This window comes from Ornithorhynchus anatinus, chromosome X3 (assembly GCF_004115215.2).
Source record: "Ornithorhynchus anatinus isolate Pmale09 chromosome X3, mOrnAna1.pri.v4, whole genome shotgun sequence".
NCBI lineage: Eukaryota > Metazoa > Chordata > Mammalia > Monotremata > Ornithorhynchidae > Ornithorhynchus > Ornithorhynchus anatinus.
Window position 1 is genome coordinate 22603460 of NC_041751.1, and position 20633 is coordinate 22624092.

General features: G+C 46.3%; 1 protein-coding gene across 6 annotated transcripts in view; it reads left to right on the forward strand.

Annotated features, from left to right (window-relative positions):
- Nucleotides 1–17360: 17360 nt before the first annotated feature.
- SLC24A2 (solute carrier family 24 member 2) overlaps nt 17361–20633 on the forward strand; it is a 254761-nt gene continuing 251488 nt past the window's right edge. For all 6 annotated transcript variants that reach the window (XM_029053758.2, XM_029053762.2, XM_029053761.2 and 3 more), the window contains exon 1: nt 17361–17472. The gene's annotated coding sequence lies outside the window, so the exon portion shown is untranslated. The remainder of the gene's footprint in view (nt 17473–20633) is intronic.

Genomic DNA, 20633 nt, shown 5'->3' on the forward strand with positions numbered 1-20633 from the left:
CACTGTCAGAGATAGAATACTGAGCTGGATAGATGACTCTTCTCAGTTCTGACTCTGTAATGACAGTAGTTATGTTATGTTCTTATTAAAAACTCAATACTTCATTTGACAGTCAGTGCTACCCTTTTCAGATTTACCCAGGTCCCGGTGGAGGAGGGCAAAGGATGTGGAAGGAAAAGAGGCCAAACTGGATACACATGCACTTTTGACATCTGCCTGAGGCAGACATTGTTTCCATGCCTTTCATCTTAGTAAACTAAGCAAGTAACCATTTATCCTTATTAATGAAGACGTTTACAAGGAAACCTCAAGCTAAAAGCCAATCTTGAGAGTTCCATTCAACCTCACATCCTTTACCGTTTAATCTCTCAATAACCTTTTTTTTAAATATAAGGTATAAGTAATAAAATATGGCAAAAAATATCTGTAGCTTGAAACGGCAAGCTTCCTCCGGCTTTAATTAGCATTTAAAAGCCATTCACATCAATTTTCATTCAAATATGCAGCCTTTGTAGTCATGATAACTAGTCCAGATATAGATTTGGTTGCCGTAACAATGCTACTTTTGTACATCTGGTTTGTCTTTCCTTCTTATTGCAAATAAAACCCACTTGTTTCCTTGCTCTTTGACAATTCTAGTCTACCTGAATGGTGTGGGAGAGGAAAAGTAAACTGCCATAACATATAAGTAAACTAGAAAAAACTTTACTGAACTTCGGATAATTCATTGCTTAGAAGGTTGTAGCTGGTGTCCTGGGATAAGAGTAAATCTGAAATATTCCATCTTCTGCTTACTTTCTGTGTACCAAATACAAACATTCCTGATTCAAAGGTTGAAGGCTTGATTTCCCTGTTGGGCTACAGAGGGAAAGAATCAGCCCTGCTTGGCTTTTTCCATTGGAGAACAGGCCGAAAACTCCAAGGATCCTAAGCTTTGGGTGAGTCATCTCCTTCTGTTCGACTGTGAAGGAAAATGTCGAAAGAGATCCGAACCATTGTGCTCAATTAGCACTTTTTCTGTGGTTTTTCCTCCCCCTTCCATTTTGACATGCGGTCTTCAGATTAAGAAATGAAATGTAGAAATTTCACATATTGGGGTTTCATAGGGGGGATTGATGGGCTCTGCCTTATTCTAGTATCTTCGGGAGTTTTGAACCTCCCAAGCAATGATCCTTATCATTCTCACCCAAACTTCTGTCTGAATTATTTGGGTAATTCATGGTAGAACTCAATGTGGTCTGGTCCATCTCTCTCATGCCTCCTAGATCCAGAGTTTAAATCCAAATTCATATTCCAGCTGGTCAAACAGATTCAATCCCCTGCCTTCATATAGAATTGGGGGCTTCAAGAAGGCAAAGGGGATCTCCAGCACAAAGGGTCAGGCTGCAGATTTCTGGCCCATGTTGAGCTTCATTTCATAGCACTGGGTGAGTACACCCAAAATGCAGAGACATCTCTCTTGCCTCAAATGAGACAGAAACCAATTTGTACAAATGACTATTTCATTATGAAACTCAAAACATGCAGAGTTACTGAGACATCTGGATCAATTGGAAACCAGTGAGCCAATAAAATAGAGGTCCAGCTTCAGCTGAGAAGATATGACGGCCTTGAAACTTAGGTACTACCTCCTTTGGAGCTGAAGAGGACCAGACCATGGCCACTGTGGGATTTGCATTAGCTTGGGAAAGACATTAACTTTCCCCACCAGACATTTTTGGAACCCTAAAAGCCAGAAAGGACCAGGTATGGAATCAATCAATCAATCATTTGTATGCAGAGCACTGTACTAAACTCTTGGGAGAGTACAATAAACAGAGTTGGTAGACACATTCCCTGACCACAGTGAGTGTACAGATGTTAATATGAATAAACCAATTGAATTACGGGTATTTACATAAATGCTATGGGGCTGGGGGGTGGGGGGGTGAATAAAGGTTGAAAATCCTCACACAACAGTGATGCAGAAGGGAGTGGGAGAAGAGGAAATGAGAGCTCAGTCTGGGAAGCCTCTTGGAGGCGATGTGATTTTAATAAGCCTTTGAAGGTGAAAAGAATGAAATCTTGTCTGTTACGAAGAGGGAAGGAGTTCCAGGTCAGAGGTAGGATGTGGGTGAGAGGTCAGAGGTGAAATAGATGAGATAGAGGTACAGACAGTAGGTTGCCATTAATAATGTTGGTATTTGTTAAGCGCTTACTATGTGCAGAGCACTGTTCTAAGCGCTGGGGTGGATACAGGGTCATCAGGTCGTCCCACGTGAGGCTCACAGTTAATCCTCATTTTACAGACGAGGGAACTGAGGCACAGAGAAGTGAAGTGACTCGCCCACAGTCACACAGCTGGCAAGTGGCAGAGCCGGGAGTCGAACTCATGACCTCGGACTCCCAAGCCCGGGCTCTTTCCACTGAGCCGCGCTGCTTCCCATAGAAGAGTGAAGTGTGTGGACTAGGTTGTAGTAGGAAAACAGGGAGGTTAGGTAGAAGGGGGCAAGTTGATTGAGTGTTTTAAAGCCAATGGTAAACAGCTTCTGTTTAATGCGGAGGTGGATGGACAACTGATGGAGGTTCTTGAGGAGTGGGGAAACTGGGCTGAACTATTTTGTAGAAAAATGATCCAGGCAGCAGAGTGAAGTGGGGGCTGAAGTGGGGAGAGACAGAAGGCAGTGAGGGTGAGCAAGGAGGCTAATGCAGTAGTCAAGGCAGGATAGAATCAGTGCTAGATTAATGTGGTAGCGGAAAGGAGAGGAAAGGGTGGATTTTAGCAGTGTTGTGGAGATTGAACCGACGGGATTCGGTGACATACTGAATACGTGGATTGAATGAGATGAGTAGAGGATAATGTCAAAGTTACAGGTTTGTGAGACCGGGAGGATGATGGTGCTATCTACAGGGATGGGAAAGTCGGGGGAAAACAGGGTTTGGATATGAGGAGTTCTGTTTTGGACATGCTAAGCCTGAGGTGTCGGTGAGACGTCCAAGTAGACATGTCCTGATGGAAGGAAGAAATATGAGATTGCAGAGGAGAAAGATCAGGGCTGGAGATCTAGATTCCCAAATCATCCACATAGAAATGGTAGTTCAAGTATGGAAGCAAATGAGTTCTCCAAAGGAGATGGTATAGATGGAGAACACAAGGGGACCCAGAACTGAGCCTTGAGGGGCTCCCACAGACAGGATGGGGGAGGGAGAGGAGGAGCCTGGAAACGAGACTTAGATTGAGCAGCCGGATAGGAGGAGAACCAGGAGATGACAGCGTCAGTGAAGCCAAGGTTGGAAAATGTTCCCAGGAGAAGGGGGTGGCTGACAGTGTCGAAAGCAGGAGAGAGGCTGAGGAGCGTTAGGACACAGCACAGTAGAGGCTGTTGAATTCAGCACTGAATTTGAGAAGCAGCATGGCATAGTGGATAGAGCACTGTCCTGGGAGTCAGAGGGTCATGGGTTCAGATCCCACCTCTGCCACTTGCTGTGTCTGCTCTGTGACCTTGGGCAGGTCACTTCACTTCTCTGACCCTCAGTTACCTCATCTGTAAAATGGGGATTGAGACTGTGAGCCCCACATGGGACAGGGACTGGGTCCAACCCGATTTGCTTGTATCCACCCCCGTGCTTATTACACTGTCTGGCAAACAGTAGGCCTTAACAAATACCATCATTATTATTATTATTATTAATAAGAAGTAGATCATTGGTGACCTTTGATAAGCCCGTTTCTGTGGAGTGAAAGGGATGGTAGCCAGATTGGAGTGAGTCAAGGAGAGAATTGCAGGAGAGGAAGTAGAGGTAGAGGGTGTAGACAACTCACTCTAGGAGTTTGGAGAGGAATAATAGGAGGGAGATAGGATGGTAACTGGAGGGATCTGAGGGGTCAAGGGAGGGATTTTTTAGGATAGGGGAGACACGAGACATCCGTCTGCTGTGTGACCTTGCATGAGTCACTTCACTTCTCTGAGCCTCAGTTGCCTCATCTGTAAAATGGGGATTAAGACTGTGAGCCCTATGTGGGACACGGACAGTGTCCAACCTGATTTGCTCATATCCACCCCAGTGTTTAGTACAGAGTCTAGCACTTAACAAATACCAAAATTATTATTATTATGAGCATGTTTGAAAGCAAAGAGGAAGAAGTCATTGGAGAGTGAATACTTGAAGATGGCAATCAGGGAGGGAAGAAGGGAGGGGACCATCTAAATGTTTATTCCTGTTTCAGTCCCTGGTCTTATCTCTGTTGACGGGAAGAGGGCAACACAGACCCCAACAGGATAGCCATTCATCAAGATTGATACCAGCCAGTCTGATTTTCAACTGGCCTGCCTCTTGCCCAGTGTGACTATTGGAACTAGATGGTTTGGGTCTAGTTTTTTTTTATCAGCACGACGCTTCCTTCAGCTGTGGCTCCTTTTACCAGGCGTCACAGCCCCGACACTTTGCTAGACTTTACACTGACCTGGGGGGAGGGGAGTGCAAACTTCTGAAGCAAGTGGGATTTCAGAGGTCTCCTTGCAGAAAATACTCTAAGATCATGGTGAGTTCGTGTTCTTCCAGAAAGTTGCCTGCTGCACAGCCAGTGTTAACACCTCTGAGATCACTTGCTGTTCCTTGTCCATTATCGGTGAGAGATGTAAGAGGGCACTCTAGACACCAACCTACTTTTTTTGACTTCAACAGCCTTCAGAGCTGGGCCCCCAGCTCTAGTAGAGGCAAGGGAGGCGGCAGCGGTGGAGGAGGAAGTCATGGGAGGAAGGGAGAGTACTTTAATCTTCTCCTCCCTTCCTTTTTCTCCCCCTTGCCTCCTTCTTCCCCTCTCCATCTCCTATCTTTCTTCCCTCTCCTCCCTCTCTTCTTCCCTCTCTTTTCTTCCCCTCCCCATTTCCTCCCTTCTTCTGCTTTTCCTCTTAGGCCCACAGAAGCCCCATTCTCTCTCTTAATGCTCTGCACTTTGATGCCCTGACCCAAATTCACCCTCATATTCAAAATGAAAAACTGGCAACTCTTCCTGAAAGCGCTGTCATGTCACTGCTCTGAGATTGAAGCAGTTGTCCTTGGATTTGAGTGAGATGAGAGTTTGCTGCCTTGATTTCATGGTGAACCAAGCTGAGTTCAGTCGTCCTGAGAGCAAAATTATCCCTATCAAATGACCTTTTGGTAACTTACCCTTTCAGACTCTATCGAGCAAATGACACCCACATCCTCACGTAACAGAGTATCTTAACTTTTGAAGCACATTTTCCTTGCTCAGTTTCACTCGGGGACCAGGACATGGGCCCTACCTATGGTATTTCCCTTCTCCCCTCTACATACAATAAAGACAATCCTCAGACTTACAAAATAATTGATTTCTGAAAACTGTCAAGTCAAAATGTTATGTTGGAACTGATCTTCCCATAAGAATAATATTATAAACGGAGGATTGCTTTCCACCTCTAATACCTACTACTTACTGTCCCTTGAGCTTGTCTCTCTTCAACGACTCTTTGCTCCTATCATCCCTCCTGACTGAAACTCCTTACCCCTTTGTACCCAGAAGGCCACTACTCCTCCCATCTTCAAACCCCTACTAAAATGGCATCTCCTCTAAGAGGCCTTCCCTGACTAATCTTTCATCTCCCCATCTTATTTTCCCTCCCTCTTGGATCACCCCTACCACCATGCACTTGAATCTTTACTCCTTAAGCACTTAGTTACTCATCCCAACTCCCAATCCCCACAGCATTCATTCAGTCAGTCGTATCTATTGAGTGCTTACTGTGTGCAGAGCACTGTACTAAGCGTTTGGAAAAGTACAGTGCAGCAATAAAGAGAGACAATCCCTTCTCTCCACAAGCTCACAGTCTAGTGCAAATTCTTACATGTTCTTGCTTCCCCCATCTGTAATTTATTTTCATGTCTGTCTCTCACCCCCTAAATTAAAAGCACCCTGAGGACATTGATTGTGGCTATAACCTCTACTGAACTCTCCCAAGCATTTAGTACAGTGCTCTGGACCCAATAAGCGATCTTTAAATACCATTGATTGATTGAACCAAGATCAGATGTCTTATTTTTACCAAAATGACCTAGAATTGTGCACTCGGTCAATTATAGATGAGTGATAAAGCTACATTAATGTATTTATATTGAATCAGAGAAATTCCACGATCAGGTAGCCAACTATTACTTCATCGGAAGGAAAATGGATGTCGACCCTCCTGGGTGACTCCGGCTGGCACTCTTCCTCTCCTGCCTGGCCCTCACCTTCTTTAAACTCTCCCTGTCCTTTCCTCCCTTATCTGGCTTTTAAAATTCTTTCCCCTTTCCTGGCAGCTACTGCTCATCTCCCACTGGCCCGCCACCTGCACCCTCAAAGGAAGTGTCATATAAGAGGCTAATGTTATAGAGTTAAAAGTGATGTGTTGTAAAGCTGAAACGGGTAAACTTAGAAATGTTAAGTGCTGTTCATCTTAACTCACATCATCTCAAGTTAAGGATTGAATGTACCCTGGAACATCTTTTGAAAATGAAGACCAGCTTAATCACTCCCCTGGTCAAAAGCCTCCCAGTTGCCTCCCATATCTGACTAAAACCCTGAGTCATAGGTTTGAGCCAACCACCTAGATTGCCCCACCTGGTAGAACTCACCAGCCCCTGCTCTTCTGATGGATTGACTCAAGCTAACCCATCACCTCATTGTCCTGCAGATCCTACGATCCTGAACCCCCCTCACACCACCAATCCCTCCTAGAATGCCTTCCTTTCCTTCAAATTCTACTGTTGGAGTCTCAGTGGGATCGGACTCTCTCACTGAAAAATATGATGGATGAGCACTATGCTACTGAGCCCCCCTCACACCACCACTCCCTCCTAGAATGTCTTCCTTTCATTCAAATTCTATTTTTGGAGTCTCAGTGGGATGGGAATCTCTCACTGAAAAATATGATGGATGAGCACCGGTTGTGTTACTTCCTGTGTGTTTTGATGGGCACATGAAGGCAGAGGTGTGAAGGCACACGGCCAGCCACAAACTACGCACACAAAGCCCTGGTTGTTCTGCAGTTCATGAAACCATCTTTCGCCAAACGTTTTCCCCGTCACTGCGGCAATGTGTTTGTCCTTAAAGGACTGAATGGCTAAATGGCAGATCTTTTCCCGGAAGGGCTTGTCCGAGGTTGCGAGCTCCCAAGTACTGCTATCTAGGGAGCGTGCAATGAGGTAAGCCTTCAGTATCTCCATGTACCATTCCCTCTAGATGCCTCTGAACATGGTCCAGTGCTGAGCTTTCTTGGGCCTCCTTTAATCATCCATTCACATTAGCTGGGCTCTGATGGCCATCCCCTCGGTGGTCGGAATCTTGAAATGTTGTAAGAGCACAGCGTTCAGGAGGAGATCTTGCTGGTTGATGCTGGCTATCTGTCCCAGACAGTGCTGAATGAACTGGTCAAGTTGTTTTATATGCTGTCAGCATATCACAGTGTCGTGATGGCAACAGGATGGTAACTGTAGACCTCAGTCTTCAGCCTGACTCCCATTTCATTTCAGAGCTGAAGTTCTCGCTTTCCAAACGCTGTGCTGGCTGGCCATGTTATTGATGTTGCCATCAATAAGAGCGTATTTTTTAATGGTATTTGTTAGATGCTTACTATTTGCCAGGCACTGTTCTAAGCCCTGGGGTAGTTACAAGGTAATCAGGTTGTCCCACGTGGGGCTCACAGTCTTCATCCCCATTTTACAGATGAGGTAACTGAGGCACAGAGAAGTTAAGTGACTTGCCCCAGGTCACACAGCAGGCAAGTGGTGGAGCCAGGACTAGAGCCCAGGTTCTTCCGACTCCCAGGCTCGTGTTCTATCCACTAGGCCATGCTGCTTCTCAACAACATGAGAAAGCATGTCGTTCAAGCAGCAGAATTTTTTGATGGCTTTAAACTACAGGCCCTCATCGGGTAACGTTGGAACGGGAGCTGTGACATCGGGCTTTGGTTGAAGTTTGGATTCATCTGTTTTAGACCAATCGATAGTCTGAAGAATTTAAACATTCAGTATGCAATTGTATGTCTTTTTTTAAATGGTATTTGCTAAGAGCTTACTATATGGCAAACACTGTGCTAAGCGCTGCAGTAGATACGAGCTTATGTGGACATAGTCCCTGTCCCACATGGCACTTACAGTCTTATTCCCCATTTTATAGTTGAGGTAATTGAGTCACAGAGAAGTGAATTGATTTGCCCAAGGTCACACAGCAGACAAGTGGTGGGGCCTGGATTGGAACCTAGGTCCTTCTGAGTCCCAGCTCATGTTCTATCCACTAGACCACGCTGCTTCTCTGTCTTGGAGACCGTTGTTCATTAGTGCACAATTATCTACAAATATTCACTTCTATGGGTGAAGGTCTTTGCAATCTTTGTTTTTGCATGACGTCGCTGCATACAGGAGAGTCCACGGTCAAGGTGATAGTGCATAACCTTCTTGGCTTGGCACCACTTGTAACAGCAAAGGGAATCGAGAAGCAACTTTGATCCAGAACTCTTCTGACCACCATTTCATCACAGAGTGACCTTATGTAATGCTATCAAACAGTTTGGGATCTCCCTCAGGCCTCTGCAGTTTACTGAGATGAAAGCTTATGGCCCGATTAGCAGAAATGTAGGAGGGTAAATTGTAGGAAACTGTTCCACATCACATACAATGATAATAATAATAATAATAATAATGATGATAATAATAATAATAGTTATCTGTTAGGCACTTACTATGTGCCAGGCACTTATAACAGGGAGGCTGTGATTGAGCAACTGAAAACTCTGTTGAAGTTATCAGACCACAAATCCAGGACTGCAGCATGATCAGTCAGCAATTATGAGCATTTAGGATGAGATTAAGTGCTACTGGACTTGACCATGAACTGTCTGAAGCTCTTTAAAAAACCTCCTGCTGTCCTCTTGCTGGCCTAATTCCTGCACCATTGGTCGAGAGAGAGAGAGAGAGAGAGAGAGAGAGTAAAGAGTCTGATCCATTCTGTTAGCTAGCTTGTTGATTTTGAGGACCCAGTGATAAAACTTGGAAAACTTGCAAAGCTTCTATCAATCAATTTATTGAGTACTTACTATGTGCAGAGCACTTGGGAGAGTACAACAGAGTTGGTAGATGCGTTCCTTGTCCACAAGGAATACATTTTGGCTATGTACTTAAGCGCTCTGGGGCTGGATGGTGAATATCACACGTTTTAAAGTGTAGAAATCCAAGTGCAAAGGTGACGCAGAAGACAGAGGGAGTAGCAGAAATGAGAGCATAGATGGGGAAGACCTCTTGAAGGAGATGTGATTTTAATAAGGCTGCGAAGGTGGGGAAAGTGGGGGTCTATCTTATATGAAGGGAGAAGGAGTTGCAGGCCAGAGGGAGGACATGGGCAAGGGGTCGGTGGTGAGATAGAAGAGATCCCTCTAGTTGTAAGCTTGTTATAGGCAAGGAACATGTCTGCTAATTCTGTTGAACTGTACGCTCCCGAGTGTGTAGTTCAGTGCTCTGCACATAGTAAGTACTCAGTAAATAACACTGATTGATTGATTAATGTACAGTGAGTAGGTTGGAGTTAGAGTGGTGAAGCGTGTGGGCTGGGTTGTAGTAGATCAGTGAGGGGCAAACGGAATGAGTGCTTGGAAACCACTGGTAAGGAGTTTCTGTTTGATGCAGAGGTGGATGGGCATCCCCTGGAGGTTCTTCAGGAGTGGGGAGACACAGACTGAGCTTTTTTTAAGAAAAATCATCTGGGGAGCAGAGTGACATATGGGCAGGAGTAGGGAAAGACAGGAGGCAGGGAGATCAGCAAGGAGCCTGAAGCAGTAGTCAGGGTGGGTTAAGATAATTGCTTGGAACAGCATAGTAGCAATCTGCATGGACAGGAAATGGCAGATTTTAAGCGATATTATGAAAGTAGAATGGACATAATTTGTTGACATTGAATATGTGGGTTGAATGAGAGAGATAAGTCAAAGATAATGCCAACGTTACAGGGAAGATGGTGCTGGTGGTAATGGGAAAGTCAGGGGGAGGACAGGGTTTGGGTGGGAATATAAGGAGCTCTATTTTGGACGGTAAGCTCAAGGTGTCGGCACATTATCTAAGAAGAACTGTCCTGAAGTAAATTCAAGACTGCAGACAAGGAGAGAAATCGGGTCTGGAGAGGTAGATCTGGGAATCTTCCACATAGAGGTGGTAACTGAAGCAGTGGGAGCAAATGAATTCTCTGAGGGAGTGGGTGTACATGGAAAATAGAAGAGAAACCAGAACTGAGTCTTGAGGGACTCCCAGAGTTAAGGGATGGGAGGCAGAGGAGGAGCCCGTGAAAGATACTGAGAATGAGGCCAAAGAGATAGGAGGAGAACAATGAGAGAACAGTGTCAGTGAAGTCAAGGTTAGATAATGTTTCCAGGAGAAGGGGGTGATAGACAGGGTCTAAGGCAGCTGAGTCATTGAGGAGGATTGGGTTGGTGGTTTATGACGGTGGCTCATTCTGCTGGCCACGAGACAGTGGTCAGGTAGGTAGCCTGGTTGTTTCTCTCACAGAAGGTGTGACCATACCAACCTATCAAGTTGCCTTACATACTCTATTAGATACCAGTGACGGGAGCACGGGCAAATTCATATGACTTTACTATCAGCTGAGAAGAAGCAGGTTCAAGTGGAAAGAGCACAGAACTGATAGTCAGAGGACCTGGATTCTAATCCCAGCTCTGCCACTTGCCTGCTGTGTAATTTAGGTCAGTCAGTTTATCTCTGTCTCAGTTTCCCTTTCTGTAAAATGGGGGTTAAAATGGGGGTTCTCTCTCCCCCTTAGACTGTGGGTCCCAGGCAGTGGAGGCTGCAAGGAAACTACATAGCAGTGAAAGATCAGAGGACACTGTGCCTGAACAAGATTTTTTAAAAAAACAAAAACACATGGGGGGGGGGGCTCCGGGTGGAGGCACAGGACTGACCCAGTGTGGGAGGGAGGAGCAACATGGAGCAGAGCTTTAAAAGAGTTGTGGAGAGGACAGAATGAGTGGAGATAGGAACTGAGGAAGGGGAGAGGGGAGGGTGAGGCAGGTAAAGAAAAATAAACATACTGGGTGACTTGTTTGGGTGACAAAGAAAGTAGAGTGAAATGGGGAAACTGAGAACCAGGGTGATGGAGGTAATATTTTAAGGGCAGAGGAAAAGCCGACCCTCAGACAAGGCAGTACCACCTTTGAATTTTGGAGGCAACTGCGGCGAGCAAACCCACCTGATGAGATGCAATCAAGAAGCTGTAATCAGGCAGAAATCAGTCAAATGCCGACTAGGTGCAGAGCATGGTTTTCAGCATTTGGGAGAGTATGATAGAGAAGATATGATCCCAACCCTCACGGAGCTTACAGTCTAGCAGGGACACCGACAAGAAGAATTTTCAGATAGAAGGAAAGAGAAATTGACACGCAGATGAACAAATGCTTAAATAGTAAGGTATGTGCGTATGGATGATAACTGTGGATTTGTTAAGCATTTACTATGCGCCAGGCACTCTACTAAGCACTGGGGTGGATACAGGTAAATCCTGTCCCATATGGCGCTCACAGTCTTAATCCCTATTTTACAGATGAGGTAGCTGAGGCACAGAGAAGTTAAGTGATTTGCCCAAGGTCACACAGCAGACAGGTGATGGATTAGAACCCAGGATCTTCTGATTCCCAGGCATCTGCTCTACCCACTAGGCCACATGGCTTCCCATTATGAGCTGAGGGAGTAGCTGTGGGGTATGACCTGGGGAGAAGGAAATTGAATCAGAGATGGGATAGGAAGCAGGGTAGCTCAGTGGAAAGAGCCCGGGCTTGGGAGTCAGAGGTCATGGGTTCAAATCCCTGCTCTTCCACTTGTCAGTTGTGTGACTGTGGGCAAGTCACTTAACTTATCTGTGCCTCAGTTACCTCATCTGTAAAATGGGGATTAAGGCTGTGAGCCTCACGTGGGACAACCTGATTACCCTGTATCTACCCCAGCGCTTAGAACAGTGCTCTGCACATAGTAAGCACTGAACAAATACCAGCATTATTATTATTATTATTTCAGAAGGGCTTTGAAGATTGGGGAGAGCTGTGGTCTGGTGTATTTGAAAGGGAAGGGCATTCTAGGCGAGAGGAAGGGCATTAGCAAAGGGTCAGAGGCGGGAGAGACAAGAATAAGTAAACCAGTGGCAGAGGTGGAATTAGAACTCAGGGCTCCTGAGTCCCAACCCCAAGTACGAGAAGCAGCATGGCTCAGTGGAAAGAGCTTGGGAGTCAGAGGTCATGGGTTCCAATCCCGGCTCCGCCTGTGGTCAGCTGTGTGACTTTGGGCAAGTCACTTAACTTCTCTGGGCCTCAGTTCCCTCATCTGTAAAATGGGGATTAAGACTGTGAGCCCCACGTGGGACAACCTGCTCACCTTGTACCCCCCCAGCGCTTTGAACAGTGCTTTGCACATAGTAAGCACTTAACAAATACCATCATTATTAGAGAAGCAGTGTGGCTTAGTGGAAAGAGCACGGGCTTGGGAGTCAGAGGTTGTGGGTTCTAATCCTGGTTCTGCCACTTGTCTGTTGTGTGACCTTGGGCAAGCCACTTCACTTCTCTGTGCCTCAGTTCCCTCATCTGTAAAATGGGGATGAAGACTGTGAGCCCCACATGGGACAACCTGATTGCCTTGTATCTATCCCAGCCCTTAGAACAATGCTTGGCACCTAGTAAACGCTTAACAAATACCATCATTATTATTATTCATTATTATGATCCTTCAAGAGGCCTTCCCTGACTAAACCCTCCTTTCCTCTTCTCCCACTGACTTCTGCACTGCCCTGATTTGCTCCCTTCATTCATCCCCCCACGTCAACCCCACAGCACTTATGTACATATCTGTCATTCATTTATATTAATGTCTGTCTCCCCCTCTAGACTGTAAACTTGTTGTGGAAAGGGAATATATCTGTTGTTATATTGTACTTGCCCAAGTGTTTAGTACAGTGCCCTACACAAAGTGAGTGCTCAATGAATAAATGATAATAATAAATAATGAATACTAATAATAGAATAATACATAATAGAGAAGCAGCATAGCTTAGTGGTAAGAGCATGGGCTTGGGAGTTAGAGGTAGTGGGTTCTAATTCTGGCTCCTCTACTTGTCAGCTGCGTGACTTTGGGCAAGTCACTTCACTTCTCTGTGCCTCAGGTACCTCACTGCAAAATGGGGATTAAGGCTGTGAGCCCCACGTGGGACAACCTGATTACCTTGTATCTACCCCAGCGCTTAGAACAGTGCTTGGCACATAGTAAGTACTTAACAAGTACCACTAGTATTATTATTATTATCAATAAATACGAATGATTGAATGAATGAATGATTTACTTACTCCTCCCAAAGTCACCTTGTAATTGTACTTCTCTCTTAACTCTTGACTCCCTTAGTTCTTCCACCTCCAACCTCTCATCCATGCTGCTCCCCTAGTCTGGAACTTTCTTCCTCCCCAAATCTGCCAAACAAAAGCCCTCCTAATATCTCATCTGTCTCAGGAAGTCTTCCTTGATTAATTCACAACCCTCTAATCACATCAACCCAGCAACCACCCTTAGTAGTTATGTATCACAGTCCTAATCCTCAGCCCTTGTTATATAATCAAAATAATTATAATGGTATTTGTTAAGTGCTTACTATGTACCAAGCACTGTACTGGGCGCTGGGGTGGGTACAAGCAAATCAGGTTGGACACAGGCCCTCACCCGCATGGGGCTCACAGTCTCGATCCCCATTTTACAGATGAGGTAACTGAGGCCCTGAGAAGTTTAGTGACTTGCCCGCGGCCACACAGCAGACAAGTGGAGGAGCCAGGATTAGAATCTATGACCTTCTGACTTCTAGGCCCGGGCTCTGTCCACTGTGCCATGATGACGATGTATATTTTTATTTGTGCATTCAGTTATTGATTCACTTATTTCATCCTGATATAGTTATATTTTTTAAGGCCACGGAATTTGCATCTTTTTTCTGTTGTATTCTTCCAAGCATTTAGTCCACTATTTCACATTTAGCAGGTGTTCAATATAAATATGATTGGATTAATTGATTGACTTTGTTTATTTTCCCTTTTTTCTCTTTCCCTATTTTCCCCACACACTTCTTTAGATTGTGAATCCCTTGTGGGTCAGAAACTGTGGCTTAATCAATGTCTATGCTTAAAAATGCCTATAGGTTTAATCAAGAAGCAGCATGGCCTAGTGGCTAGAGCATGGAGCTTGAAGTCGGAAGAAGCTGGGTTCTCATCCTGTCTCCACTATTTGTCTGTTGTGTGACCTTGGGTCAGTCATCTAACTTCTCTGTGCCTCAGTTACCTCCTCTGTAAAATGGGGATTAAGACTGTGAGACCCATGTGAGACAGAAACTTTGTCCAACCTGCTTATCTTGCATCTACCCCAGGACTTAGTACAATGCCTGGCACCTAGTGCGCATTTAACAGATACACATAAAAAATGTCCTTAGTACTTACCTGAGAGCTTCACACATGGTGCTTAATAGATGTTGTCGATTGAGAGAAACTTCTCTCTTGATTACTGCATTCCAGGCTAGTCTGCCTGCTGCTTTTAATCTCCCTAAAGTCTTTGAGTTTTAAAACTGTACTTCACTATGTTTTAAAACATTTGTCCTGCCCCACACGCTTTTCACATGCCCCTGTTCATTTCACCCTGGAGCAGTTCCTTGGGATTCCTACTATTATCCGTCCCCATCGCATGTCTTGTTCGAGAAAGCTGGGTGACAGTGAGCATTTACTCACTCTCCCCCACTTCAAAGTCTTATTGAAGGCACATCTCCTCCAAGAGGCCCTCCCAGACTAAGCCCCACTTTTCCTCATCTCCCACTCCCTTCTGTGTCACCCTGACTTGCTCCCTTGGCTCTTCCCCCCTTCCAGCTCCAAAGCACTGAATGTACATATCTGTAATTTTATTTATCCCTTTACTCTTCCCCCCTCCCAGCTCCAAAGCACCGAATGTACAAATCTGTAATTTTATTTATTCCTTTGCTCTTCCCCCCTCCCAGCCCCATAGCACTTAATGTACATATCTGTAATTTTATTTATTTGTATTGCTGTCTCCCCCACTCTAGACTGTGAACTCGTTGTGGGCAGGGAATGTCACTATTTACTGTTGTACTTTCCCAAATGCTTGATGCTCTGCACACAATAAGTATTCAATAAATGCGATTGAATGAGTTGACTTTGTTGAAAGACTCATTCTTTATCAAGCAATCAATCTATGGTAATTATGCACTTACCTTGTGCAGAGGACTGCATTAACCTCTTGGAAGAATACAATAGTAAACACCTTCCCCGCCTATAAGAAGCACTTATTACCGTGGTCTGCACACGGTAAGCACTCAGTAAATACGACTGAATGAAGAAGCTTCCGTCTAGAGGCTTTAGACTTAAAGTCAGCCTCTTAAATTTGGCTGATTCAGTGAAGCAGTTTGCAATTCTGTATTTGTCTTTTTTAACAGTATTTGTTAAGCGCTTACTACGTGCCAGGCACTGTATTAAGTGCTGGAGTAGATACAAGCCAATCAGGTTGGACGCTGACCATGTTCCGCGTGGGGCTCACAGTCTTAAATCCCCATTTTACAGATGAGGTAACTGAAGTTAAGTGACTTGGCCAAGATCACACAGCAGACAAGTGGTGGAGGCAGAATTAGAACTCAGGTCCGGTTGACTCCCAGGCCTGTGTTCTATCTACTAGGCCACGCTCCTTCTTGAGAGAAGTGGTTTTCAATCACGCGTCCATCTTCTTGAGACTGTTTGCGTAAGCTGCAGTCATCTGCACACCACATCCTTCAATGACTGCCTCCAGGACTTCGGATGCTGCTCAAAGTCTGTTGAGTTAGAAGAGTTTTCCCGGTGGTGCGGAAGCAAATTCTAACACCGGCATCTGCTGTCTTGTTACATCTTCCGGCATGGCTGTAGGAGAATAAACTGCAGGACTCCCACTGGGCAACCCTATTTTACTCTTTTGGCAACGGGGACTTGATCAAACAGGACTCCCTCACCTCTGACTGGGCTAGCCAAGCTATCATGAAGTAGTTTCTAAGCCTCGATGGACTTTTCAGGCTCACTGTCTCAGAAGCAACTGCAACATAAATAGGAGCACTTTCTGGAAGCCTAAACTCATCTGCAGTTTGACCACTGGTCCAGGACTCAGCTTGGGCCAAGCTAGAGATTTTTCATCTTCCTAAGGCTCTGATTTATCATGCTTTCATACCTGTAGCTGTCCTTTCTCTCCCATGGAATTCTTTCATCCGGGAGTGACATCTCACCATAAAATTTTAAAATCAATAATAATAGCAACTTCATTCTTGGAGGGGAGCTTAAACCGATGCGAGGCTTGCTATGGCAAGAGCCCAGGCTGGGGAGTCAGAGGACGTGGGTTCTAATCCCACCTGTGCCACTTGTCTGTTGTGTGACCTTGGGCAAGTCACTTCGCTTCTCTGGGCCTCAGTTACCTCATCTGGAAAATGGGGATGAAGACTGTGAGCCCCACGTGGGACAACTTGCTTACCTTGAATCTCCCCCAGCGCTCAGAAGAGTGCTTGGCACATGGTAAGCACTTAACGAATACCAGCATTATTCCGGAGAAGCAGCGTGGCTCAGTGGAAAGAGCACGGGCTTGGGAATCAGAGTTCAGGGGTTCGTATCCCAGCTCTGCCACTTGTCAGCTGTGACTGTGGGCAAGTCACTTAACTTCTCTTTGCCTCAGTTACCTCATCTGTAAAATGGGGATTAAGACTGTGAGCCTCACGTGGGACAACCTGATTAGCCTGTATCTACCCCAGCGCTTAGAACAGTGCTCTGTACATAGTAAGCGCTTAACAAATACCAACATTATTATTATTATTATCCATTTTTTTTCTTTCCACTGGGGTGGTTCTGCCTCCAAATCTTAGGGGACGAAGGATTGATCATTCACTGCCATCCATGCCGGTCGCGTAAAACTGTACTTCTATACTCCCACACAACCAGGGCGTTTTCATCCGACCGCTGGCTGCGGTGATGCTAAACTACTAGAATAATCAGAAAAATAACAAGAACCACCTCGAATTGTAGCGGCAAGTTGGCAGCACTCCCTGGCTTCTGGCAACCCCAACGGGCCGACAGGGGAGAAAGAGAAAGAAAAAAGGGGAGAGAAGGAGGGGGGAAGGAAGAGAGAACGGAGAGAGAAGGGGGGGGGGGAGAAGAGAGAACGGAGAGAGAAAAAAAGGAGAGGGGCGGGGAGGAGAGGGAGAAGGGGAAGGAGGGACGGGAGAGGGAGTGGCTCGTGGGAGGAGCAAGGGAGGGAGGAAGGGCTGGGGAAAAACGAGCTGGAAACTCGTTCTGTGGCAGGGATAGGCGTCCTCGTATCCAATCCTCCCGAGGAGGGAGGGAAAGCAGGAGGAGAGCGCTTTCCTCATGCGACCCCCGCTCCTGCAGAAGCTCCCGGGTAAGTGCTCCTCCGCAGGAGAGAAACGAACGCCGCGTCTCCAAACCTCATCTCCCCCTTCCCCAGTTCCCGGTCGCCGCCTCCCCTCCTTCCTCCTCCCGTCGAAAATCTTCTCCCCCCGACCCCCCGGGCCCGGCTGAGAGTTGATCAACCCGTCCCCCGTCCTTCGCCAGCTTCCCCCCCGCCCAGCCCCCCGATCCCGCATCCCGTCGCCCCGGGGCCGGAGCGGCTCGCGGAGGAGAGCGGAATTGGGGGGCGGCACATCAGCACCCCCTATTCCTGAAACACTGGGGAGGGCTTGGGGAACCCCCTGAGCGATGCTAGTCCGGTGGGGGGTTCCGCTCGCTCGGCCAGCAAAAGTTTGAGGCTGTTGGGCAAAGTTGCGGTTTAAAGCATCTCTCCGCAGCGGGGATGGATGGGCTCGGTTTGGGCGTCAATAGCGAAGGACCCAGGGGTCCCCCCAATCTCCCCCTTCGTCTATTTCATAATAATAATAGTGGTGGTGTCCGTTAAGCGCTTACTATGTGCCGAGCACTGTTCTAAGCGCTGGGGGAGATACAAGGTCATCAGGCGGTCCCCCGTGGGGCTCCCAGGCTTCATCCTCCTTTTCCGGATGAGGGAACTGAGACCCAGAGAAGTGAAGTGACTTGCTCAGAGTCACACAGCTGATGAGGGGCGGAGGCGGGATTAGAACTCACGACCTCTGACTCCCAAGCCCGAGCTCCTTCCACTGAGCCACGCATTTCTTGCGGCAAACCCATCTGCCGTGTGTACAACCCTTCGGCCATCCTAGGCGAGGGGGGCGAGGCGGATGTAATAATAATAATAATAATAATGGTATTTGTAAAGCGCTTACTATGTGCCAAGCACTGTTCTAAGCGCTGGGGGAGATGCAAAGTAATCAGGTTGTCCCGCATAGGACAGTCTTCATCCCCATGTTCCGTCCCAGCGCTTAGTCCAATGATCTGCCCACCACAAGCGCTCGATAAATACCATCGAACGAATGTACGGATCGCGTGTGTAGCTCCCGCCGATGTAGGCTATCCACCAGGAATTTGATAATAATATAGAAAAGTCGTTTAGCTCATCCCGGAGGTCATCGCAACCTCTGCCGGTTTTCCTAGAAGATTTAGTCTTAATTAATGTTGGTAGAGAAGTAGCGTGGCTCAGTGGAAAGAGCACGGGCTTTGGAGTCAGGGCTCATGAGTTCGAATCCCAGCTCTGCCACTTGTCGGCTGTGTGACTGTGGGCAAGTCACTTAACTTCTCTGTGCCTCAGTTCCCTCATCTGTAAAATGGGGATTAAGACTGTGAGCCCCACGTGGGACAACCTGCTTCCCCTGTGTCTACCCCAGCGCTTAGAACAGTGCTCGGCACATAGTAAGCGCTTAACAAATACCAACATTATTATTATTATTAAGCACTTACTATGTGCCGAGCACTGTTCTAAGCGCTGGGGGAGATGCAGGGTAATCAGTTTGTCCCACGTGAGGCTCACAGTCTTCATCCCCATTTTCCAGATGAGGTCACTGAAGCACCGAGAAGTGAAGTGACTTGCCCACAATCACACAGGTGGCAGATCCGGGATTCGAACCCATGACCTCTGACTCCCAAGCCCGGGCTCTTGCCACTGAGGCACGTAGTCTTATGGGAAGAAACTTGGGAACACGATTCAGCCTGGTCTGAAAAGTTGAGGCCAGACTGATCTGTCTGGTTAGCCACCGAGTGAGTCCCCTGAGACCATCCCTGGGAATGCTTCTGAAATCTCGTCCCCGATTTAGGAAAATCACTTTCTCTTTCCCTCTTCCTCTCTTTCTCTTCTTCCCTCTCTTTCTCTAGCCCTTCTTCCTCTGCTCATTCCGCCTCCTCTCCTCCCTTCTCTTTCTCACTCTCCCTCCCTCCTCTCCTCTCCCCCTCTTATTGAGTCGGTATGTGAAGAGAGAATGATAGAGAATAAAATCCTGGCCATTGATATGTAAATCGCACTGCTCCAAACATGTATTTTAGCAGGTTTCGTAGTGCAGTTTAATTTAAAGCAACATCCAGCATATTCCCGCACGAAATATTTGCAAAATACCCTTTTGGCATCATGAAACCGTCAACCTAAGGGAAGGGTAGACATTCATTCATTCATTCAATCGTATTTATTGAGCACTTACTGTGTGCAGAGCACTGGACTACACGCTTGGAATGTGCAAGCGCTGGGAATTCACTTCATTTCTAAATTGGCCAGCAAAAGTGCCCTCTGTGAAAAAAAGCTGGGTGGTTTAGTGAAAAGAGCTGGGTTTTAATCCCTGCTCCGCCACCTGTCAGCTGCGTGACTTCGGGCAAGTCACTTCACTTCTCTGCGCCTCAGTTGCCTCACCTGAAAAAGGGGGATTAAGACTGTGAGCCCCACCTGGGACAACCCAATTACCTTGGATCTCCCCCAGCGTGTAGAACAGTGCTTGGCACATAGTAAGCGCTTAACAAACACCATCATTATTTCATCTGCTTTTGCTGCTAATTTACAAAGTGTTTTCGGCTTCCAAATGAGAATTGAGTTTTGAACTTTAAAGCTAAGCATCCTTCACTGCTGATGGAATCTGAAAGTTTGGGATGAATGTAAAACCTTTAAAAGTCTTCAAGAGTAACGTATATTTTTTAATACAACAGACCAATATAGTAAAGGTGTTTCTTGAGTTTTTAAAAAAGATATATCTTCTTTACTCCTATAGCAAAAGAACGTGATATAATTGTAATGATAATAATAACATTGGCATTTGTTAAGTGCTTACTATGTGCCAAGCACTGTTTTAAGTGCTGGGGTAGATACAAGGTAATCAGGTTGTCCCATATAAGGCTCACAGTCTTCACCCCCATTTTACAGGTGAGGTAACTGAGGCACAGAGAAGCAAATTGACTTGCCCAATGTAACACAGCTGACAGGCGGCGGAGCCAGGATTAGAACCCATGACCTCTGACTCCCAAGCCCGGGCTCTGTCCACCGAACCACGCTGCTTCTCAATGGCCAGACTTGGTCTCTGTCTTCCCTGTTCCTATCTGAATTTGTTCGTGATGAGGATGACTAAGAAAATTTGGCTTCTAGATTACCTAGAAGTTGGTACCCACTCATTTGAGAATTGGATAATCCAAAATTATAGTAACAAAACCTGCAGCAAT